Source organism: Rattus norvegicus, chromosome 7, assembly GCF_021556685.1.
Source record: "Rattus norvegicus strain SHRSP/BbbUtx chromosome 7, alternate assembly SHRSP_T2T, whole genome shotgun sequence".
Classification (NCBI taxonomy): domain Eukaryota; kingdom Metazoa; phylum Chordata; class Mammalia; order Rodentia; family Muridae; genus Rattus; species Rattus norvegicus.
Genome location: NC_141540.1, coordinates 139,757,417 through 139,782,612, shown reverse-complemented (window position 1 = coordinate 139,782,612; position 25,196 = coordinate 139,757,417). Strand labels below are relative to the sequence as shown.

Genomic DNA, 25,196 nt, shown 5'->3' with positions numbered 1-25,196 from the left:
CATCTGACCACCTTCCAGCTGCCAGCTTTCCTTCAACAAAATCAGTCCATTCAGGAGGACAAGAGAACGGTGACTTCTGTCCCTGGTCCCTGTGTGCAGCGCTGGAAAACAAGCTTTTAGTTTTCAGCCAGTGCTCAACATGAAGGCACATAATTAAGTGAATTCTGCCTCTGGCCATACTGTATGTGGCCCGGATTTCCTGTGAGCGTCAATCCCAATCCATTTTTCTAGCAAAGGGCCGGTTTCATAGGGGTTGTTTTTGTTTTGTATTTTGAAGACAGCGTTTATCTGTGTAGCCTTAGCTGTCCTAGAACTCACTTTTAGACCAGGCTAGCCTCAAACTCCGAAGTACTAGAATTAAAAGCATGCGCTACAACTTCCCGGATAAATTTATTATTGTTGTTGTTGTTGTTGTTATTGTTATTATTATTAATTTGTTCTTGGATGAGCAGACAGCGTGTAAATGTTACCTTGGAGCTATTTCCTGGGCAAAAAAGCAAGGTTTTCGGGATTGGGGATTTAGCTCAGTGGTAGAGTGCTTGCCTAGGAAGCGCAAGGCCCTGGGTTCGGTCCCCAGCTCCGAAAAAAAAGAACCAAAAAAAAAAAAAAAAAAAAGCAAGGTTTTCACTGATAACCGCGACGCCTTACAAGTTCGACCTGCAAGTTCTTTCGGCATATCAGTGTCCAGCAGATGGCGCCACAGCTGAATTTTCTCCAGTTCTTGTGTACGCCATGCTTGCAGAAGACTGGGGAAAAAAAAAAACCCAAGAGTTAAAAGAGATATCTTCCTTTTCATCATATAAAGCCTCCTTTGTCGTGTCAGAGGCCCTTTTTATAAGAATTGGTGGAATTAAAGTTGAGGTCTTTAAAAAAGTCGACTAAAACAAAAAAAATGCAGGTTTTTTTTTTAAGGAATATTAAAAAAAATTTAAGGAATATTTGTTCATTAGGCTTCCCACTTTTGTAAAAAGAAAAGAGGATTTATTTATTATCTTCATGTACACGTACCACATGTAGCTGTGTGAGTTTATGTGCACCACCTGCATAGAGGTTTGAAGTCACCCGATCTCTTAGAACTGGAGTAACAGGCAGTTGTGAGCAGCGAGAATGTGGGGGCTATGGAGCCGGACCTCGTCCTCTCCGAGATCAGTACGCGCTCTTTACTACCGAGCCGTCGCTCCAGTCCTAAGTATTTGAGTGGGAACACGTGTGCAGGGCAAAGCACCACTGATTGCGGTGTCGTGGTTTCCAAGTGTGTTCCAGGATTACTCTCAGTGAGCAGGACCTGAACTGCAAGCGCTTTTCTCCACTGAGCCCTTTGGCCTGCCCACGTTTTCAAACAGTAGAAATTGCCACGGGAGCTCGATGGCGTTGAGGATACAGCGCAGCGATCGAATTCTGGGCTATGATCAATGCACGGCGTGTAAATGTATGAAACGTTAAAAGCAAGAAAAAAAATGTTACTTAAAAATGAGCCATGGAGGTCCAAAAACCTAAGCAATCGCCCAGGGTGACTTCCAAGGCGTGGCGGCGGTGAGCTCATCCGCTGCGACGGAAATGGCCACGGAGGAAGCCGGGCGGTGGCCGCAGCGCCGGGACAGCGCCGCCTGCTGGTCAAAGGCGACAGAGAGCTGGGCCCGCAGGGCGTGGACCCTGCACATTCCAGAGAGCTCACAAGGACTTTAGGAGCCAGGGACATAGCTTGAGCCGTCCCTCTGCCGGGACGAGAAGGTTCGATGCCTGCTATAGTCAGGGAAGACAATCTCCCTGAGGGTTTTTTAGCGGTTTTAATGGTTCCTAAAGCTAAAAGGGGTGAATTTGATTTGTATAACGTTGTCACTTTAGACCACTCTAGTGGAGAATGGAAAACAGAACCTAATAGGGGTGCACTTTTATTTTATCCTGTCTCAAAGGGACTTGCCAATTATTAAAGAGGCTATAAGGCAGGCTTTAAATATGAGCAGGGGGTTGCGTTTTAAAGGTAGATGCGCTAGTCATTTCTGCCTGATAATTTTATTCTAGGAAGATTGCAATGAGGTTTCTGGAGTCCCGCCTCCTCTCCCCACTTCCGTTTTCTCTCCCCTCATTTGGCAAGAGCCTCTGCACCCATCTCCTTAGAACACGTCGTCGTCATCCACTGGAAGAGAGGATTGTGGTACCACCTTTTCCTCCTATGGCTGAAGCCGGCAGAAAGATGACGGATCGCTATCTGCTCTTCAGCCTGCCTGGTTGCCGGGAAGCCAGCAGGATGATGCTAAGGCAGCTCTTACTGTGCTGCCTCTCATTAGGCAGCAGGTGCTGTCTCATGGACAACCCTGCGTTCTCATTATTCAGTGATTAGGTCTTCCTTAGTCCCTTCCACTCACAGCGATTGCTTAAGAATCTTTCGTAACTTTGTCTGACTTCTTGTTAAGAGAATGAAGACCCACAGATGGGCGATTTCATAGCACACTTGCCCCTGAAATTATGCAGATGGCTGTCAGAGATCTATCAGAGATCCCGGAAGGCCCTCGTGGCCACACTTCCGACCTAAACTCCGAACCCCTCTGATGGGACTCTGGGAGGGACAGGCATTGTCTTCATCCTGTATCCATGCGGTAGCAAACGGTCTGTGGTCACAAAGGAGCCCTGGCTAGCTCAGCGGGGAACAAAACAGAACCAGTAGGAGGTTCTAGAGGTGGGAGGGAAACAGAGAAACTGGGCAATAACAATAATCAGAATGCACCATGTATATATTTAGATGATTTTTGTTTATTTGAGAGAGGTCTTATCAAGTAACATTGGATGGCATTTAATCCATAGAGCTTTATCCTCCTGCCTCTGGAGATGAAAGGCATGTATCTCCACGCCCAGTGTATGAAAGTTCACTGCAGGAGATGTAAAAGGAATGCTATTTCCTGGGTCCCTGTTTGACCTGAAGACTGAGATTCTCGGCGCAGCCCATCGGTAAGCATTAACTATAGGCTCTTGTTCACAACAGCAGTGCCAGAAAAACCTGAATTAGGAGCTCAATAGCAAGAGAAAGAAAGCTGGGTTAGTAGGTCCCATAGGTGCCTGGGCTCCAAGCCCTCACAATCCGGATCCAACCAGATGAGCACTAGGGGTTCTTTGTTTTGAGCACAAAGGGGGGTATTTAGTAAGTTTTAGTGAATCAGGCAGATCCTGGAAGATGTTTGAGATTTGTTTATCTGCAGAGAGGGAGGAGGAGAATGCCTCCCAGTACTGTACGTAAGTGTCCTTCAGCCAGAAGATATGCAAGCAGAGAAGCAGAAAAAGTTAATACAATGCAGGCTTACATCTCCCTCGGTCAAGGACTATAGAGCCAAAGGCACGGCTGGAGCCTCCCGTGGAGACACTCCGCAGAGAAAGGCAGGTCTCACAAAGCCAAGCACTTCTGAGGAGGAAAGGGGAATGGGCTTTTTGTTATAGAGAATGCTCTCTCTCTCTCTTCCTCCCCCTCCCGGCTTCTCACCTGTTCCTCCCCCTCTTCCACCAGCTGCTTCCCTCTCTTAGGAGGAGGTGGCAAAATAAATTCCTCGCCCCTACTATCTGAGCCTTGAATCTTCCGGAGCCCAGAACTGTGAAAAGCAAGGTCCAGCTATATTTAGAATTCTAACCTGCTGAGTTTTGCTTTTCTCCTTCAGTTATTGCACTCTAAGTCAGCAACACTCCCATCTTTTAAAATTTTTGATCTGAGCTTCCAAGCAAAATCTCATAAGTGAGTCCTTTCTCCTCAGAATGAAATAAAACACAAAGACCACCCTCAGGAAGAGGCAACTCGGTCCAGATCCTAAACTGAAGCTGAATCGGGAAAGAGTCGCCAGAGCCCTCCCTCTCTTCGGCCATCCCACCCTTTGCCGTTTTTTCATTTGCAAACTCAGTGTGCAGAGCCTGAGGTAACCTCGGAGGAAAAAACTGTTACACTGGGAAGAAGTCTGCAGTGCGGACTGGGTGTGGCACTGAAACACCGGTCATTTTCTCTTTCAAAACAAACGATCTTTGCCTCCCCCCCCCCCCCCGGAGCTAAGGACTGAACCCAGGGCCTTCTCTACCACTGAGCTAAATCCCCAACCCCTCTTTGCATTTTTTTAAATTGTATTTACTGCTATTGTTTGTGTAAGAGGTGGGTGTTAGAGCAAAGAGCTGGTGAAATATCTGACCTAGGCCCACATTCGGACAAAGCACCCCAAACCAACATGATTCCATGTGGAAAGGCTTAAAGAGAGAAGAAGAGTAGAAAAGGGGAGAAGCAAGGAGGCCGGCCATGGGCACGTGGAGGGAAGAGGGGAGGGGAGGATGGAGAGAGAAGGGATGAAGGGGAAGAGGGCAAGAGGAGTGGCCAAGTAGCCCCTTATATAGAGTCAGGCATACCTGGCTGTTGCCAGGCAACTGGGGCGGAGCATACCTGGCTGTTGCCAGGTAGCTGTGGGGATGGAGCTTAGACAGAATGCTAACACAGAGGCTCAATCTTTCAGTTAGGTGGAGTCTGTCTTTTAGCCAAGGGGCCATCACTAGGCCTCCTTAGACCATGATAAAGAGACTCACATCGTAATTTAACAGTTCTTTAATGAGACACTATATTTTCTTCCCAGAATCCACCCCTAGTGCAGCAGCTTGCAGGGCTGTGGAACCACAGCCAGGTACTATTCTGAATTATTCAGAAAAACGTAACTTCTCCTGCTCTTCTCTTTTCTAAGCACGTTTTGCTTCACACTGCCCCCCACACCCCCCCTGCGTTTCCCTCCTTTCTCTAAAGTCTCCAGAGCACCACGTGGCTCCTCGTTCCCCATGTCCGACCTGACACAAACGACATGGGCTTTTTATTGTTATTAGTTTCCTTTCGGCCCACCCTGGAGCTGCTGAAACTTATAACTGGTCCGCCTTGGTTTGTTGTTGATGTTGTTTTTTAACTCTAAAAAGAATCCATTCTCAGATCGTAAGTTCTTGTATCACTGCAGGGCTGTGGTGATGTGTTGATAAAAAGATAAAGAGAGGGGGATATGTTCTATGGAGGTGTGGTGAGGTGTTGGGGAAGGGTTTCTGCTAACCTGCGGGCTCATGCTGAGTCATCCCTTGCCCTGAGAGACCAGCCACACGACCCGTATAGTATAGAAGAGAATTCATTCAGGGCACGGGGAGGGGGGTTGAAAGGGTAGTAGGGGCAGAGAAAGAGAGAGAGAGAGAAAAGTAGTAGAAGCCGGCTATGAGCATGTAGGAGTTCGGGGGTGGGGAAGGGAATGGGGAGAGAAGGGACAAAGGGGAGAAAGAGGGTAAGAGAGCAAGAGGGGGCAAGCGGCCCCTTTTATAGTGACAGGCATAACTGCTGTAACCAGATAACTGGGGCAGAGCCTAGACAGAAAGCTAACATGTGTAGGGCATGTAGATGTGAGGCCCGTTTTTTTTTTCTGCTAACCTGTAACATGGGGAGGAGAGAAGTCTCTCTGTTTTGGCCAAACTATTATTAAATGTACTTTCTTTTACCAGTTTCTTTGGAATATAGAGGGACTGAGGCAATGGTTTATCAACCTATGCACCTTATAACAGTGGTGTTGCTAGTGTCCAACTGCTTAACTCAACAACTATACACTGTTCGGTTTCAGACCCCAAGACAAGGCACTGAGCTGCATATTTTACATACCAAAGTAGACCAGCCCTCCAGGTTCTCCCAGCATTCCTCAGTCCCTACCTGGCATACCCTGCCCCCAACCCTAAACTTTCCAGCCCAGGGGTTGGGCTGCCCTTCCCCAAGGACTCTTCCCTATATAGTCCAAACATTTTGTGCTCTCTCTCTTTCTCTCTTTCCTTCTCCCTCTCCCCCTTCTCTCCCCTTGGCAACTCCCCTGGCTTTAGTGCTTGGGGCCAGCGAGTTCCCCCTAATAAACCTGCCTTCAGTATAACCTAATCTGGCTTGAACTGGCTCAGTTCACAAGCAGCAGAGAATTAACTTATCACACACCATCAGAGAAATTTGTCTGCTAAGAAATCTCTTCAGTGTCAGGAGGCAGAGACAATGACTCTCTGTGGGTTTAGGAACAGCCAGGGCTACACAAAGAAATCCTTTCTGGGGGGCCCAGGCTAGAAAGGAGAAGGAAGAAGAGAAATCTCTTTCAGTGTAAAAAGGGGGCTTTTTTTAGCACACTGTTTTCACATAATTAGTTGGTTTTCTTATAAAAGTAATCTAACCTGGGCATGGTGGGGCACACTTAGCACTCTGGTCGCCAAAGCAGTAGGGTGTCATGTTCAAGGCCACCCTGGTTACAAGGTAAAAACCCTGTCAAAGAAACAATAGAAAAAAAAAAAGGTAGAGCTTTTGCAGTGCATGCTACAGACTTCAACCCCTAATACCCCAAGTCAATAAATAACACACAAAACCAAAAGAATATTTTAACATTGTCCCTTTAAAAGAAAGCCATTCCGAATTGTTTCTCTCTGAGCTAAGCCTGGAATTAAGGCAAAGGGGCTTGGCTCAGGCCTCGGGCTCTGTCACATTCCCCGGAACACTTGGCCCATCTGCTGCCTGACTCAGACCAAAATTCACATGTGGCTCCAGCTCTTGACAGCTGAAGTCATCTTTTTTTGTTGAATTGGAATTTCAGTTTGGGGCTGGCTGGGATGAGTTCACACACACACACACACACACACACACACACACACCCTAAAAACAGGTTCTGTGGGTTAGAGAAATCTCTCTGAGCTGAGAGGGATAGGCAGACTTTTTTTTTTTTTTTTCCGGAGCTGGGGACCGAACCCAGGGCCTTGCGCTTGCTAGGCAAGCACTCTACCACTGAGCTAAATCCCCAACCCCAGGCAGACATTTTTAAAACGACTCAGGTTTATTACTTGGACTTCCCCCACACCCCCCAAATCAGGCTCCTTTCCTACGTATGCCGGCTCATTGCTCCTGTGAGTTTTAGTTCCTACCAAGTTTCATCTGCCTGCTAGATATCCGCTTGCGCTGTGCCCACAACAATGGAATATTTGCGTGCTCCAGTGCTTCTGAGAGAGCTAAGCAGCAGGAGACAAGCTGCCTGCAGCTGCTCCAGCCCTCCTCTCAGCCCTCCTCCCAGAGACTCTCCGGAGGCTCCCCTTTCGGATTCGAGCCCCAGCTAGAACAATAAGCCGATGTCACAGGCTTATCTTTACCTTCTCAGTTAAAGAAAAAGGTTGATAAAAAATTTTCATAATCTGAAAAAAATTATTAAAAGTCACAGGTGGTGACATGCAGAGGGTATCCGGGGAATTCATCCAGGGAATTAATCAGGTGTGCTGCACTAGTCCGGTGTGATGGCGTAAGCTTGTAACCCCAGCACTCAGGAGGCAGAAGTAGGAAATTCAAGAGTTCAAAGACAGGATACCCTCCCCCGCGCGGCACCCCACCCCAACTCCTTGAGGTCATCTCAAAAAGAAATAAAACAACTAAGAAAAGCATTAGACAGTGAATGTCGGCTAATCCCACGTTTATACCACACTGTCAGCATAGTACAATACCCCATACATCATTTATGCCCAAAATATACTAAGTGCTTTCCATTCACAGATTATCTCATTTAGAAACGCAGGCCGCGACACGAGTGCTGCTGTGAGGATTTTAGGACGGGGCACTTGGAACAAATCAGACATTACGATTACCCTATTTTATATGTAACAGACGTCACACAAGAAACACCACAAGCTCCTCAACAGTGGTCCCAGCTGCCATTCTCCAGGGCCTCTAATTTAGTTTTGTGGTTGCTGTTGTTTCTGTTTGGTTTGGTTTTGGACAGGGTCTCCCGGTATCGGACAGGCTGGCTTCTTCACTCTACCAAGGATTTGGATCACAGGTGGGCATCATCATTTCTGTCCTCCAGGAGCTTCAAGGCTGCCGACCACACCCATAGCGCCATTCATGAGCCCTTCTTTGAGCCTCAGTTAAGTGCTTCCTCTGAAAGACCAGCCCCGCCCCCCTGAGAAGTGAAAGCACTCAGTACACCAGGTTTGCCATCGATCCCTATGCTACCTCACTTCGTCTTTACAACATTGTCATCATGAGTCGGTCACTACTACCTCAAGTGAAACGAATAAAAGACCAGAGAGTGTGGGTTAACTACCCGGAGGCAGGGGGCTGACGATAATGGCGAGAACAAAGCGCGCCTGCGCTGGGACTCTCTTTGAGCTCACAGTGCAGATACCGGCCGCCTGCTACTTCCCTTTCCTCTGTGTTGTTAGTAACACTCCAGTCAGCCATAACGCGGATGCCTGTTTTCAACACGCCCCGTGAATACAAACCCAGTTAGATGTTGTTGACTTGTGCCATGAAGTCATTTCAAGAGTGAAAACAAGCGAAAGCGGTTCTGAAGCTGGCCGCACAACAGCTGGGAGGAAGAGGCGGAAACATTTAAAAGGAGCTCGGTAGGGCACGGGTAGGAAAAGGGCTCTTCAAACAGAAAATACAGCATGGCGCCGTTTCTGTTTTTAAAAGTCACACAGAACAATGACACACTTATACACATACATCCATGATGACCGAAGGAGAAATGTGGGGAACCTTGGTTCTCTGGGCGGGGGCCGGGCTCGAGGTGAGAGAGTAGTGATATTTTGCAAGGTTTATTAACGTAATGGGTGTGTGAGAGGAAGGGGACAAAGGACTGGGTGGGGCGGGCAAAGACGCTGTCAGAAAATAGATCAGAATAAAAAAAATCTAATAAACATTTTTTGAAAAGAAAATAGAAGATTAACCACGAGCTGTAATGGGAGTGGCGTGAACACACCAGGCTAAAGCCACCGTCTGTGTCCATAGAGACAGATAGATGTTGGCTCGGCTTAACGTCTCATCGTGAATTCAATGGTTTTTAATATTTAATGTTTCTTAAGTCAATCGGAAAGGTTCTCAAGTGTGGCTCTTGGAACGGGACCAGCCCGGACTGGGGGAGGCCTGACTCTGTTCCTTTGTGTTGTTGAACTAATTTCCTTATCTACTGAGTTGAGAGAATAGAAAGAAACAGGTTCCTGAAAGTGCTGTGAGGATTAAATGGACAATCGCTCAGGCCACTGGAACTTGTGGGTCCCCGCCTGGCTGCTCTCTCTTGCCCCACCCCAGTCCTTCACCCTCACCTGATTTTTAATTTTATCTTTGTAAGATACCCAAATGTCCACCCTGAGAACATTTGTTCATGACTAAATGCCCACACGATGCCAAGTTAAATGAATAAAGCATTGGAATCTGATATAATAGCTTGACAGACAGTCTTCACTGATTTGAAACTTTACATTGTACAAATGTATCTTTTTAAGCAACAATAATCTGGTTCATCTATTAATTTTTAAGAAATATATTTAACCGAATGAAAAAAAATACATCTCTCTTCCCTGTGAAATCCGTTTTTCGATATGTTAGATCAATCACCCAGATCGGAGAGGCCGTTTAAAATACAAATCAAAAACGTAAATAGGGGGTTGGGGATTTAGCTCAGTGGAAGAGCGCTTGCCTAGCAAGCACAAGGCCCTGAGTTCGGTCCCCAGCTCCGGAAAAAAAAAAAAAAATGAAGAAGAAGAAGAAAAAAAAAAAAACGTAAATAGTTTGGCAGCTTACAGTGTGTAAGGGTTACATCTGCACCTTAATCTTACAGGGTTATTTATGACCCTAATAAAACTTCAGACGCTTGTGAAATTTCAGCAATGAAATCATAAGCCTTGTATTAAGAGGATTTCAAAGATAGAGAAATGCTAATGTCTTTGCCCCCCCCACCCCAGCTGGGGACCGAACCCAGGGCCTTGTGCTTACTAGGCAATCGCTCTTCCACTGAGCTAAATCCCCAACCCCGAGAAATGCTAATGTCATTGGTATAACTTAACACACACAAAAAAAGAAATAAGAGGGGTTGGGGATTTGGCTCTGTGGTAGAGCGCTTACCTAGGAAGCGCAAGGTCCTGGGTTCAGTCCCCAGCCACGAAAAAAAAAAAAAAAAAAAAAGAAAAAAAAATAAGAAATAAGAACCTGGGGTTGGGGATTTAGCTCAGTGGTAGAGCGCTTGTCTAGCAAGCACAAGGCCCTGGGTTCGGTCCCCAGCTCCAAAAAAAAAAAAGAAAAGAAAAGAAAAGAAAAGAAATAAGAACCCACTCATGACATTAACAGCATGCACACAGCCCCATTAGCAACAGCATACACGCAGCCCCATGGTCAACAGCATGCACACAGTGTCACAATTTTAAAAAGCAAAGCGACCTGAAGATTTATGGTGAGGTAGATAAGAATCCAGTTAGAGACGCTTTACACTCTGAAGAAAAGGATTGATCTGAAGGACCCGTTTCCAAGCACAGGAAATACACCCTCCCTTGTCCTTCTGAGGTCCTCCCGTCATTAACCACGGCTATCAGTTCAGAACTGGGCATCCATTGTTCACTTTCTTCTACTCTAATTAGATTTGACAGATTGTTCTTTCTGGTTTGACTGGCTGTTGCCAAGAACACAGAGAAGAGATGGGGGCCGACCTTGTCATTGTGCCCGTGGGACTGGAGCCCCTCGTCCTAGTCAACAGATGATAGAAATACATACCAGCAGCTTTCAGTCTGTCGGGTTTTTTTTCTTTCTTTTTTTCTTTCTCTCTTTCTCAGTCTTTCTTTGCCTGTCGGTTAAAGCTCTGCTCTTTCAGTAAAAGCTCCTGGCAGTCTGAGTTTTCTTACCCTCAATACTGAAAGGGGATCACCTGTGTAGGTTATGGGAGTATTGTTAAGTGATACCCTATATTGTTCATATTAACACTGTAACCTTTGTAACACTGTTACCTTTGTCTGTAACACTGTAATCTTTGTCTGTAACACTGTGACCTTTGTTTTTTCTGCAAGCCTCAGAAAGGGGGATTAGGTATACACACTCTCTCTCCTTCCCCTCTCCTCCCCTCCCCTCCCCCCCTTCTTCCCTTCCTTCCTTTCTTTGTTTCTTCAGGGCCTCCTATATCTCTGGTTCAGCAATGGAAGTCTAACCTAGGGATTGTACACGCTAGCCAAGCACTCTTCCTACTGTTCTGCCCAGGGTACCCAGTCTAACCATATAGCCTTGGCTGTCTTGGAACTTGCTATATAGACCAGATTGGATCTAAATTTGTGGAAATCATCCTGCCTCTGCCTCCACCAGTCTATTTTTCTTTATTTTAAAATTACATTCATGGGCTGGAGAGATGGCTCAGCGGTTAAGAGCACTGACTGCTCTTCCAGAGGTCCTGAGTTCAAATCCTAGCAACCACATGGTGGCTCACAGCCATCTGTAATGAGATCCCATGCCCTCTTCTGGTGTGTCTGAAGACATCTTAAGTGTATTTATAATAAGTAAGCAAACAAATAAATAAATAAATTCTAAAAATATACCAGGGTATGAGCATTAAAAAGAAAAAAAGAGTTATGCCTTGAAATGGTTACTGAAAGTGACCTTAGAGGTCATCTAGTCTAAGAACAGTCGAAGGGCTCAGTGGGTAAGGCTGCTTCTCTCTAAGATCTAAGTTCCATGCCCAGAGCCTACCTGATGGGGGGAAAGACCTAGTGTCCCACATGTTGTCTCTGAGCTACACACACACACACACACACACACACACACACACACACACACACGTTACATATTAGTTTAGATGACTGTATTCGGATATATGAGCTCATTCAAATCTATCTATATGAGGTCATCTAACCTCATAGCTTTGTTTGGGAGGTTAGAAAGCAGACAGAAAACAGTGGATCTGACAACTGACAAGCACAGAGGTATTCACTAACAGCCAATAACCCCTGACCCTGAACAGGAACCTGCTGATTCTTTGGTCCTGGCATAGCCCCCTCATTGACACCCCTCTCCCCATCCTTGATAATAAACCACACTGGTCAGGAAAACCACTCTTCCCTCGCAGAAGGAATTCTCAGTGCAGGAGAGGATCGCCAGAACTAGACTCTTCCTGAGAGCGCTCTTACAGCAGATGCTGACTCATCAAATAGCAATGGACACTTAGGGACCACAGGCTTGGGAGTGGCCCTGGCTGTGACCTTGGCCTGAAGAACTGTAAGCCAGACTTTTAGAAAGTTCTTGAGACAGGCCGCTTACCAGGCAAGGATGTAGCCCAATCACCGAGTCCATTCACCTACTCAAAGGTCTTTTAAAGCACATAACCACTGAGCTCTCAGCCCCCCAAACACTGACTCCAGAGAAGATGTGAATCACTGAGTGGAGTGGAGCTTGTGAAGGAGCCGGGGGAGGAGACGCTTCTTCTGTGCAGAGGAACCCCCACTACGGGACCAGGATGGAAGGGAGGAGTGGTGAATTTCCCTTGCTGGAGGTTCAAGTGATTATATAAAAATCACAGGAGAGGGGTTGGGGATTTAGCTCAGTGGTAGAGCGCTTGCCTAGGAAGCACAAGGCCCTGGGTTCGGTCCCCAGCTCCGAAAAAAAGAACCAAAAAAAAAAAAAAAAAAAATCACAGGAGAGGTGATACTGTAGCCAAGCTGTGAGAAATAAATGTTACTCCCTCCCAAGCCTCCAGGGAGTGGTTGGGTGCAAACTCAGGGCTTGTAGCTGAGGATCGGCCATGTAGCCTAGCTTGGGAATCCATGCCTGCAATCTAGAAGCTGTCCTTTTAAGATGATCCTTAACTATATAGAAAGTTTGAAGCTAGCCTGGGCTACATGAGACCCTGTCACCAAAGAACAGCCACAAACAAACAAACAGACAAACAAAAAACCAGGAAGTATGTGTTGGGGGAAATTGCTAGGGAATGGCACCATATGTAATCCCTGCACTTTTGAGACAGAGGTAGTGGATCTCTGTGAGTTCTAGACCAGGCTGGTCTAGAGTGAGTTCCAGGCTAGCCAGAGTTACATAGTGAGACCCTATATCAAAAGAGCAAAAAGAGGGGCTGGAGAGATGCTCAGCGATTACGAGCAGTGACTGTTCTTCCAGAGGTCCTGAGTTCAAATCCCAACAACCACATGGTGATTCACAACCATCTATAATGAGATCTGATGCCCTCTTCTGGTGTGTCTGAGGATAGCAACAGCATACTCACAGACATAAAGTAAAATAAAAAAAGAGACTTTATTTTTTAAAAAAAGAAAGAAAAGAAAAAGAAAAAGCTAACATTACCTACCATAGTAAGGCCAGCCTAAGCTGTATGCTAGAGAGGGACAGACAGACAGAGAAGAGACAGAGACAGACAAGGAGACAGACTATGAACCTGTAAGAGGAAAGTTTTTTTTTTTAAAGATTTCTTTATTTTATGTATGCGATCAGTAATCTGTAATCTGATCTCATTACAGACGGCTGTGAGCCACCATGTGGTTGCTGGGAATTGAACTCAGGACCTCTGGAAGAGCAGTCAGTGCTCTCAACCACTACTGAGTCATCTCTCCAGCCCCAGGGGCAAGTTTTAATGCATAGTTTAAAGAAGCAGCCTCAAGAAGAGGGGAGCTCCGGGTTGGGGATTTAGCTCAGTGGTAGAGCGCTTGCCTAGCAAGCTCAAGGCCCTGGGTTTGGTCCTCAGCTGCTGGGGGGGGGGGGGGGGGAAGCTCAGTGAAATACAAAAGAGACAAAGGAGTCTGGGTTGGTAAGGTCTATAATTCAGCAAGGAAGTGACATGATCCAAACTGTGGTTGTTTGTTGATTTAGGGATTGGGGTGGGTGTTTTGTTCTTTTCTCCAAACAGGTTTTCACTACAGAGCTCTATAAACCAGACAAAGTTGACCTCGAACTCACAGAGATCCCCCTGCCTCTGTCTCCCAAGTACTGGGATTAAAGGCCTGCGCCACTACACCTGGACATAGGTTCTTTTAAATTTTAATTCATGCAGATGAGTGTTTGCCTTCATGTACATATGCGAACTATTTGTACATCCAAATCCTGAGGAAGCCAGAAGGGAGGGTCAGATCCCTGGGTCGGGAGTTAAGAACTGATATGAACCATTATGTGGGGGCTGGGCACTAAACCCACAAGGCAACTCCAGTTCTGAGAGGTCTGACATCCCCTGGGCACAATATGTACATGGTGGATAGACATGCATGCAGGCAAAACACCCATACACGTAAAAATAAATACATATCTTTTTAAGGAAAGAAGGAAGAGGCTTTGAGTTAGAGAGTTGAGAGCTGCAGTTTGGGTGCTGGGAACCAAACCCAGGTCTTCTGGAAGAGCCCCCTCTTGAGGCCCTAGTTATCATACTTGTTTATTTGTACGTGGCTTGCCACAGCACATGGAGGGCACGGAACAACCCGAGGAAGTCAGTTCTCTCCTGCAGTCTGGGGGTCCTAGAGAATGAACTTGGGTCATCAGGCAAGAGCCTTTATCTGATGAGCCGTCTTGCTGGCCCCTCCAAAGTACATTTTAGAACATTCCGATGGTAAGGTGGACCGTCGATTCCGATGGTAGGGGCCCCGACAGGAAGAAACAAGCCTGAAGGCAAAGACTGACAGAGACCACTGCCCATATAAATACATTTCTTCTTTCTTTTTCTTCTTTAGATGAGGGTCTTACTGCGTTGTTTACGATGTCTGTGAACATCTAAGCTCAAATGACTCTTCCCCTCTCTCTGTCTACCAAGCAGCTTGGAAGTTAACAAATGCCACGGTGCCAGACGCCACGAGCCCAGACGCCACGTGCCCAGACGTCACGTGCCCAGACGTCACGTCACGTGCTCAGCTATGCTGCCAACATTTTTGTTTTGTCTTTTTTTTTTTTTTTTTTTGGTTCTTTTTTTTTTTTTTCGGAGCTGGGGACCGAACCCAGGGCCTTGCGCTTCCTAGGTAAGCGCTCTACCACTGAGCTAAATCCCCAGCCCTTGTTTTGTCTTTTGAAACAAGAGTCAGTCTTGTGCATACCTGGCCTGGAACTTAATAGTAGACCAGGCTGGCCACACATTCGCTATGTTCCTCTTGCCACTACCTCCAAAATGAGGGGAGGATAGAACTGTACCATCGTGCCTGGCTTTAACTAAAAAGTGAGAGACTTGTACTTCCGGAGGTAAACGCTACTCTAGCACGCACAGGTCGGCAGCACCACAAATATTGGCAGGTGCAGTGTGGTGCGCTGACAAACTTGAACCCAGAATGGATGGTTACAACATACAGTTATCCTCTAACCTCTACACACACACACACACACACACACACACACACACACACACACACACACACACTGCAATAAATAAATAAATAAATAAATAAATAAATAAATAAATAAATAAATAAATAAATACTTCTCTTTTCCATTTACTTCGTTCCTCAATGTGTCTCTGACATCAGCCCTGTCAGGCTGGGCCCGCTCCCTGAACCCTATATTCTGTAGCTTTTCTCCTCTTCCCAAGCCTCATCAACACATTGCTCTTCCTGGGCTCAGCCTGGAATGAGTATCCTCTCTCACACCCGACTCCGAGCCTTTGCCAGGATGACGGCTTTTGCTAAGAAGGCCAATTGTATCAGAGCCCAGCTTGTGTGTCACCTCTTCGGGGGCCTTTCCTTTACCTCATCCTGCGGCTCTGGCTGGCCTTAAATTCGAAGCAATCCTCTTGGGTCAGCCTCTTGAGTGCTAGGATTACAGATCTGAGCCACCAAAACTAGCAACCAAACACATCCTCTTTAAACACCCTTTTGTTGTGCTGCTCGACTGATCTAGGGCCTTTAATGACTGTATTCTTGTTAAGCTGTAAGCTTAAACTCTGCCTTACTTTAAAGGCCTTCAAAGCTGGTCCGGCCAGTCCCATCAGCTGCACTCAGCTGTGGGCAAGATGGCTGTTTCACCTTCTAGGACAAGGTCCTCCTCGTTCCTTTCCTCATGCACATCTGAGAGATCATCCAATGCTCAGCTCCAAGATCATTCTTCATAAGATCTCGCTTGCTAGTCCCTGCCCTCTCAACCTCCAGACTCCTGAAGCGCTTGGCACTTAATTATAATGTGTGTGTTGTGTAATTCACCAGGCTGCTAAAAGTACACACTAATCATGTTCCCTTCAACTGGATTTATCCAGTGTATGGACCATAATTTATATTTCTTTCAGTCAGAAGTTCTAGAATTTGACTATATTCTCCAATCCGGGCTGTTTCACAGAGCTATCTTATGCCATCAAGAAAGTGGCTCACCTTCTCACGTCTATGTCCTAATACCCAAAATTAACCCAGAAATAAAAATTTCGGGCCAGCCTGGGTTATGTGGTAAGACTCTGTTTTAAAACAAAACAAACAAAAAATGGAAACGTAGAAAAAAACCGTGAAGTGCCTACTTCACGTGGATGGCGTGCGGCGCCTTACAGACACGGAGCACACTTAAAGAATCCTTCGGCTGCTATTTTTTTTCCTTTTTTTTTTTTTTTTTTTTTTTTTTGGAACTGGGGACCAAACCCAGGGCCTTGCGCTTGCTAGGCAAGCGCTCTACCACTGAGGTAAATCTCCAACCCCGTACTGGCTGGTTTTATGTGACAACTTGACACAAGTAAGAGTCATCGGAGAGTAAGGAGCCTCTGTTGAGGAAATGCCACCATGAGATCTAACTGTAGGACATTTTCTCAATTAGTGATCAAGGTGAGAGGGCTCAACCCATTATGGGTAGGACATTTTCTCAATTAGTGATCAAGGTGAAAGGGCTCAACCTATTGTGGGTGGAGCCGTCCCTGGGCTGGTGGTCTTGGGTTCTATAAGAGAGCAGGCTGAGCAAGCCAGGGGAAGCAAGCCAGTAAGCAGCATCCCTCCATGGCCTCTGCATCAGCTCCTGCTTCCTGGCCTGCTTGAGCTTCAGTCCTGACTTCCTTTGGTGATGAACAGCAATGTGGAAGTGTAAGCTGAATAAACCCTTTCCTCCTCAACTTGCTTCTTGGTCACGGTGGTTCACTGCAGCAACAGAAACCCTAAAATACCAAACAAACACATAACAAACAAACAAACATTTGTATAAAAAGTTCCCATTTGGGGGTTGGGGATTTAGCTCAGTGGTTGAGCGCTTGCCTAGCAAGCACAAGGCCCTGGATTCGGTCCCCAGCTCCGAGAAAAAAATAAAATAAAATAAAGAAAAAGTTCCCATTTGACTGGTTGTCTCCTTTTGATCGGTTGTTCTCAAAGAACGAACAAGTCCCCCCCAGCGACTGCCTGGCGGCTGAGGGGACTGTGTATCTAGGAGAGCAGAAGACAGTAATAAAGGTGACGAGAAGGTAATTAAAGGCCCACAGCCAAGCTCTAGACACATCCTGTTATTACATTTTTATATCATACCAATTACCACAGCCCTCTCCTTATTACTTATTCAGGCATCAACCAGCTTGAGGAGCTGACGCTTTGCTTCGTGTCTCCTGTGGTCCCTGGATTGCATCCTAGTAAAGAGCCTTGGGATTCGGTTGCTATGGAGAAGAGAAACCAGTGCTGTGCGGCAGGAATAGGTTACTGCGGTAGCTGACACTGCCTAGAAGGTCATCAAGCCTGTGCAGACAGATTGCAGCCTATCGTGAAAGGAGGCGGAAAGTTAACTGTTCAAAGAATGTCTGTAGGATGCTCCCCCCATTGTCCCCCCCAGTGCCTACATCCACTGTCTAGTACACTACAATACCACATTTGAGAAGGACAGATTAAAAACTAAGAGGTGAGTGAAAAACAGAATTGCTGTGTTGCTTTGGGACGGGCGAGACATCGGTCTGAGTCACTGCACCACCTGCTCTGTGGTTTCCTTTGCCCAAACCTCTTCAAACGCTGGAGTGGGTGTGTGCTGCCAGCTGAAGAGCCAAAAGGCCTGGCTCTGTCCACACTGGGTTCTGCCTCTCTGGATTTTGCTTTTCTGGCTTAAGAGTCCCCACTAGTCAGACGACCGCTGATGGTTAGGAAACATCCCAAACTCACCCTCTTTCTCCCCACCAACCCCCTCTCTCTCTTAATTAATCATCCCATTTGTTTACGTCTCAAATGATAACACCCCCTTCCCAGTTACCCCCCTTCCCTGTCCTGCCTGCCCACCCGCCTTAGCCTCTAGCCTCTGACTTTCAGTTCTGCCTGTACAGAAGCACAGTTAACCCTATGCTGGCTGGCTAAAATGGTGTGTTCTTTATACGTTCCCCTCCTCCCCCAAGAAGTGTCTGGGAAGCATTTAGGAGACACTTAGATTGAAAGTGGCCATTTCAAAGGCACAGACAAGGCGGCGACACTGAATGTCTGGCCGTGTGGAGCCGAAGAGCCATTCCACTGAGAGCTGATGGATTCGCCATCTCCCTACTTGCTTCTTAGACTCCCAGACTTCGGGCTGCTCCAGAGTCTCCATGATTATTTTAAAGCCTACGGAGCTTTCCGATGCAGTGCTCTGATAGAACCTCTCGGAGCCAGCGGTCAGCGTTTAGAAGAAGGCTCCGTCAGCTCTCTGTGTGCCCGTTGCTTGGCAGTACCCTCTCCTGGGATGTCTCCTGGCACCCATCCAGCCTCCCTCCCAACATTAAGCTGCTCTTTGTGCTTCCAGTAACGGCTTCTCCTCTGCACCTGTTTTCTGGGAGAGCTTCGCCCCTGTCCCTCACCCCAGGATGGAAAAAGAACCACTCCTGCTGCTTTAGAAAACGCCTTTTAAAAGCCCACCAAAAAACTGTTCCTTTCCGTCCTTCCCAACCAACACCGTTTGGAGTGTAGTTCCAGCCCCTTCAGGTTTTGAGGCCACCAGCCTTCTATACAGTATGCTAATTGCTGTCCAGCCTAAATGATCGCCCCGTGTGTGTGGAGAGGGAGTTCAGTAGAGGAAAGAAGGGCTCGTTCCCTGAGCAGAAGGGAAGGCCCTTGACTGGTACAATGACACATAAAGGTCACTGGCAGTGACTTGTCTGGCTGTAGCTGGCCTCAGAGACTCTAACAATGTCCCCAAAAGGACTAGACTGTCAGGGAGTGCCAGCTCAGCACTAAAAGAAGTGTAAAACAGTTCCTATTTGAGCAATCAAGAAAACAGTTGGGGGGGGGGGTTGGGGATTTAGCTCAGTGGTAGAGCACTTGCCTACCAAGCACAAAGCCCTGGGTTCGGTCCCCAGCTCCAAAAAATAGAAAAGAAAGAAAGAGAGAGAAAGAAAGAAAGAAAGAAAGAGAGAAAGAAAACAGTCGGGCTGGAGAAATGGCTCAGCGGTTAAGAGCACCAACTGCGGGGTTGGGGATTTAGCTCAGTGGTAGAGCGCTTGCCTAGGAAGCACAAGGCCCTGGGTTCGGTCCCCAGCTCCGAAAAAAAAAAAGAGCACCGACTGCTCTTCCAGAGGTCCTGAGTTCAATTCCCAGCAACCACATGGTGGCTCACAACCATCTGTAATGGGATCTGATGTCCTCTTCATGAAATAAATAAAATCTTAAGAAAGAAGGAAAAAAAGAAAGAGGGAGAGAAAGAAAGAAAGAAAGAAAGAAAGAAAGAAAGAAAGAAAGAAAGAAAGAAAGAAAGAAAACAGTCAGCTAGAATTGTAGTCCAAGTAGTACCAGCATTGCTGACAGGAAACCCCCTGGAACTCCAGGCCTCTAGTTACGGTCTGAGAGGAACATAATCCTACTTCCCAGCGATCTGCAGAATGAGGTCAAGCAGGACGTTTTCTACAGCAGCCAACGTTCCAGGCAAAGGTGTCTGTTGAATTCTGCAAAAGTGAGTCATTTCAGCTGGTTGGTCACAGAGTTCACACAAGCAGCATGTGTCCTGGGGCCTTAAAAAACAAAACAAAACACAAGTAGGGGTTTTCCCCTCTCACATTCCGCTGGTAGGGAAAGAGGCCATGAGAGGGTTAGAGTGAGTATCAGCAAAGAGAGTTGGCTTGGCCCCTGTAAAGAGAGGTTGCTAGCCGGGCACACGGACAACTGTCTATAATGTCAGCAAATGGGAGGAGGAAATTGGAAGATCAGACATCTGGAGCATGTGAAGCCAGCCTGACCAAAAGCAAAACCAAGCCAAGGGCAGGTGAGGTGGCTCATGGGGTAAAGGCATTTGTTCTGCACGAACCCCAATGATCTGGGTTCCACGCCCAGAGCCCACATGGTGGAGAGAGAGAACTAGATCCCTGAAAATAAACAGATGAATTCTTACTGAATTGTCAAAGACCAGTCTCGAACTGCCGGCCTTTCCTCCTCAGCCTAGGTGACTTGGATTATAGGTACACAGGGCCTTGGTCCTGTTACTGTCCTTACACGCACACATACATGCACACGGTGTGTGTGTGTGTGTGTGTGTGTGTGTGTGTGTGTGTGCGCGCGCGCGCGCAGTGCCTCATGCACACCAGGCAAGCATTCTACCAAAGGAGCTCTGTCCTTAGCCCTAAGTGCAAATCTCTTTATGAGTTTATTTCTTTATTTACTATATTTAGAGTTTTCGCTATTGTCGCCCCTGGTGTTTTTGTTTGTTTTGGTTTGTTTTGTTCTGGAGACAGGATCTCTCACTGAATCTGGTGAGTTTTGGTGGATTTGGCTAAGCTAGCTGACCAAGGAGCATTAGTCTCTAACCCTCCAGTGCTGGGCTTACAGACTGGATCTGCCACACCAGCTCTTCTGTACGCATCGGGCATCCAAACCCAGGTCTTCGGGCTTTTTGCGGCTGCCCCTTTGCCAGCTGGAAGTCTCTCCAGCTCACACTTAGGTAAGGTCTCAAGTAGCTCAGGCTGGCCTTAAACTCAGGATGTGGTTTAGGATGAGTGTTGGCCAATCTACCTCCATTGCCCGAGGGCTGGGATTACAGGCTGTGTCAAGTGCCAGATTCTACAGTGAATTTAGGATGAAAAACTATTAGTCACTGAGATGACTCAGGAAAAGTCACCTCTAGACAAGCCTGACAGACTTGAATTCAATCCCTGGGAGAAAACTGACTCCCTACAGGGGTCCCTCTGTGCCTGTAACATGGGGAACCTCTCCCCCAGTAAACAAGTGTAAATCTTAAAGGTGGTATCTAGGGGGGGTGGGGGCGCTATTACTAGACAGACAGGTCTTGCAGTGGACCTGGATTTTATACCCGGCACTGGGATGGAGGCCTACAATCGTCCTAGCTCCTATTTTAGGGGATGCAGTGTTTCTTCTGTCTTCCGTGGGCACAGGGCGAACACACAGACACCCAGGCAAACACTGAAATATTTTTTTTAAAATCCCTTTAAGCTGGTGGTTCCAGCCTTTAATCACATCCCTCTGGAGGCAGAGCCAGATGCATCTTCGAGTTCAAAGCCAGCCTACTCTACAGAACGAGTTCCAGGCCAACCTGGATATACAGAAAGACTATTTTAAATAAAACACACACCAAACAGAAATTACAAAGCATGTCCAGACAACTGAGATAAAAAGATCACACATCTAAGGCCTCCTGGGCTACAGGGAAAGATGCCTGGCACAGAGACTGGTAGATAGTAATTACTTAAGAAATGTTTGCTGACTGGCGCTGGAAAAATGGCTCAGGGGTTAAGATCGTGGGCCGCTCTTCCAGAGGACCTGGGTTCAGGTGCCCGCATGGTGTTCACAACAATATGTAACTCTAGTTCTAAAGTATTTCAGATCATCTCCTGGACATCCTGGACACCGGTACCATGTGGTCTATAAATATACGGCAGGCAAAACACCCATACACACAAACTAAAATAAAACAAAATAGAAAATAATGTCCATAACTGGGCTGGCATATGTCGATTGTTGTACCTTTTATTTATTTATTTATTTTGTGTGTGGAGGTCAAAAAAGCAGGGGTCAGTTCTTTCCATCTACCCCTTGGGTTCTAGGGACAAACCTTACTTAGACTTGGCAGCAATTATTGAACTCACTCCCCGGACTAGATGTCACAATTTAATTAATAAATAAATCAATTAATTCTATAAATATTTTATTTTACCTATATTTTTAGTTTTTCTCTTCTGTACATTGGTGTTTTGCCTGCATGTATGTCTGTGTGAGGGTGTCAGATCCTTGAGTTACAGACAGTTGTAAGCTGCCATGTAAGTGCTGGGAATTGAACCCGGGTCCTCTCAGTCCTTTCAACTGTTGAGGTCTCTCTCTCTCTCTCTCTCTCTCTCTCTCTCTCTCTCTCTTTTTCTCTCCCCCCTTCTTTTTTCTTTTCTCTTTTCCTTTCTTTCTTTCTTTCTTTCTTTTTTCCTTTCTTCCTTTCTTTTTTTCTTTCTTTTTTTTGACAGGGTTTCACCTGACTGTCCTGGAAGTCACTCTGGAGACCAGACTGGCCTCAAACTCACAGAGATCGGCCTGCCTCTGCCTCCTGAGTGCCAGGATTAATTGCACCACACCATCACCCCTCAGCTTAAATCCTTGTCTCCATTTCTTGTCTAAGTTTCTTGTTTGTTTGTTTGTTTGTTTGTTTGTTTCATGATATGGTCCGGTTAAGTCATAACAGTCCTGGCTAGCCTAGTACTCTCTATGTAGCTCAGGCTGCCCTTGAATTTGCAACAATCCTTCCATCTCCCTCTTTCAAGTTTTTTTTTTTTTTCTTTTTTTTCGGAGCTGGGGACCGAACCCAGGGCCTTGCGCTTGCTAGACAAGCGCTCTACCACTGAGCTAAATCCCCAACACACACCGGTTCCCTCTTTTTTCCTCCATTAAAATGTTTTATTTATAGTATTAGCGATGTTGTCATTAGTGTGTGTATGTGTGCACGGTCGCACACCGGTTGCTCGAGGAGGTTAGAGAACTCCTTCCTGTGGTTACTTCCAGGGATTGAACTGAGGCCATCCGATTTGGCGCCAAGGACCTTTACCTGCCGAGTCACTTCCCTGCCTCTGTGTTCAGATTCTTTACATGCGTTTAAAGCTGGCGACACCAGAACATGCACTTTATCGTAACGGATCTATTCCAGAACATCTTTCTAGAGCTCAGCAGTGAAAACTTGCATTCCCGCTCAGCAGTGAAAACTTGCATTCCCGGAGCCACCATTTCAGACTGATTTTCTCTGAACACAAAACAGACGGTTTGCCCTGAAATCACTGGGGGATAATGGAAGCTGCAGGTTTTGCGATGATCTTTATCTGCGGTGCCCCTGGCACTGGCTTGGGGTTTAGGCAAACAGAGGCTCCAGAGTGCCTTGCAATAAAACCTGGGAGCTTCCTGGTTGCTGGTAACAGTAACTACTACCATCAGCAAGAGCTACCACAGAGCCCCAAAGACTCAGTCTTTCACAGGACCCTGGGAAGCCTGGCGCTGGGTTTCTAATTTCAGACACAACGGAGATAAAGCACAAAGGCTTTCTGCAAGGAAACTGTCTTCCAGACACAGCGGGACTGACACACAGAGAATTCACAGAGGAGGAGGCAGCATGCACAGGCCTGCCCAGGTTCCTGCTACACAGGGTCCTCTCACAGAGCAGGGGAAGTGGACACCGGATCTCATCCGTGACCGAGAAGCTATTTACAGTTAATACCCCCTGGCAAAGGGAAAATCAATTTTCCCCAATAGAGTATCACCGGGTTTATCAACCACACTCCAGGGCATGTCTTTTTGCCCAGAAATGGCCAATACGAAATGGACTCCATATTTGTTTGTATCTGGGAGCAGGGAGGCATTTTCTTCTCTCTTTTTTTTTTTTTTTTTTTTTTTGGTTCTCTTTTTCGGAGCTGGGGACCGAACCCAGGGCCTTGCGTTTCCTAGGTAAGCGCTCTACCACTGAGCTAAATCCCCAGCCCCGGGAGGCATTTTCTTACACTATTTAGTTTTGTTTGGCTTTTTTTGTTGTTGTTTGGTTTTTCCAGGCAGGGTTTCTCCAAGTAGCTCGGGCTGTCCTGGAATTTGCTCTTGAGAAGGCTGATTCCACGACAGGCTCCAAATTGGCAGTTAAAGACACTAGGCCTAAAAATCCAGGCTTCAGGCAGCTAGTCAGAAACTGCCCCACCGCCTGGCCAGAAACAGGACAATGGGTCAGCAGTTTCCAGCCAGCCCTCATGCCCCAGTAATAGAATGTCCTTAGAGATAGAGCAAGACAGAGTCCAAGCACAAAGTCCACTACCCCGGGATTCTAAGGTGCTTTACATTGGGTCTGCAAGCACACTTCCAGGGTCTCTCTTGGTAATAGGGAGACCCCAGCAAGCTGGACTTCTGCAGAATAAAACACTCCACGTTTACGTTCTCCAATGGATCAGGGACCCTTACACTCTGTAGAGCCGGCTGCCTCTGCCTTTGAGTGCTGAGGTTAAAGCATCCAGCTTTACTTCACGTTTCAAGCATTTATTTTTACCTGGATTTATGCGTATGCGTGTGTGAGTATATACCACGTATTTTTGCGCATCCGTGGGGGTTGGTAGAAGACATGAGACCATGGAGTTGTAAGTCATCAGGTGTGGATACTAGAAACCGAACTTGGGGTCCTCTGGAAAGCAGCGAGCGAGTGCTCTAACCACTGAACATCTCTGCAGCCCCCAGAGTAGATTTTGAACTTATTTGTTTACTTGTTTGTTTGTTTGTTTGTTTATGTGTAGCAGCAAAGATGCACACTAGTCTGTGTGACCATTTTCCTTCTAAATCTGGTCAAGAACACATTCTAATTTCTTCTCAATTCTGCCTCATTTTATTAGTGTCAGGGAGAAGCAGAAGGACACGGGGTTGTGTATCTGACTCGGGCATTTTATTAATTTTTAATATTTTTTACATACGCACACATGTCACAGCTCATGTAGAAGGTAGACTACTCCTGTATATGGGGCTCAGGGATGGAACGTGGGTCCTCAGGCTTCCCCACAAATCAATCTCTCTCTCTCTCTCTCTCTCTCTCTCTCTCTCTCTCTCTCTCTCTCTCTCTCTCTCTCAGCCTTGTGTTTCCTAGGCAAGCTTCAAGCTCCCTCTGCCCAGCACCAGGTCTGTTTTACCTGTGCTTACCTGGTGCTGTGGACTGAGCTGGGCCTGCACCCACAGCCTCCAGACTTGGGGATTTTTAAATAATCCTAAACTTTTTTGTAACTGCCAGTCTTCTGTGAACATCACTACCGATTTCCACTCTCCTGTATGCATTTAGGAAGGCCAACCGGAAGATTCCGTCTTGGGGTTTGTTCTCTAATTTGTCTTTCAGATAAAGGCAGATGCATGCAGAAGATCAAATTCAGCAGGGCAGTTGAAGGTTTTTCCATGACTAATGCGAGCAAATTGCGTAAGTGCCTCTCCCACCCATGCTTCCCCTCAAATCCTTACTGGCTGCGGTATTTCATCCCGACTACCCGACCACCCGGCTCTCGCTTTATCTGACACATTTTCTATTTTGCCTGAAGCTCTAAAGTCAGGTGAAGTGAAAGGTGGTGGCTGGATTAAGAATTATCCCC

At 46.7% G+C, this 25,196-nt stretch overlaps 1 protein-coding gene and 1 long non-coding RNA gene across 5 annotated transcripts in view; one reads left to right on the top strand and one right to left on the bottom strand.

The window, feature by feature from the left end:
- Positions 1-25,196, bottom strand: part of Tuba1c (tubulin, alpha 1C) — a 120,106-nt gene that overhangs the window by 48,025 nt on the left and 46,885 nt on the right. The gene's annotated exons all lie outside the window — the stretch shown is intronic.
- On the top strand, positions 1,674-9,210 carry LOC120093830 (uncharacterized). Of its 4 annotated transcripts, XR_015626015.1 has the most exons (4): positions 2,519-2,607; positions 2,803-2,946; positions 3,738-3,896; positions 7,764-9,210. It is a non-coding gene; the product is annotated as an uncharacterized LOC120093830 (long non-coding RNA). The 4 variants fall into 4 exon arrangements; XR_015626014.1 differs by lacking the exons at positions 2,519-2,607; positions 3,738-3,896 and adding an exon at positions 1,674-1,731; XR_015626016.1 differs by lacking the exons at positions 2,519-2,607; positions 7,764-9,210 and adding an exon at positions 1,674-1,731 and having other exon boundaries at positions 3,738-5,902.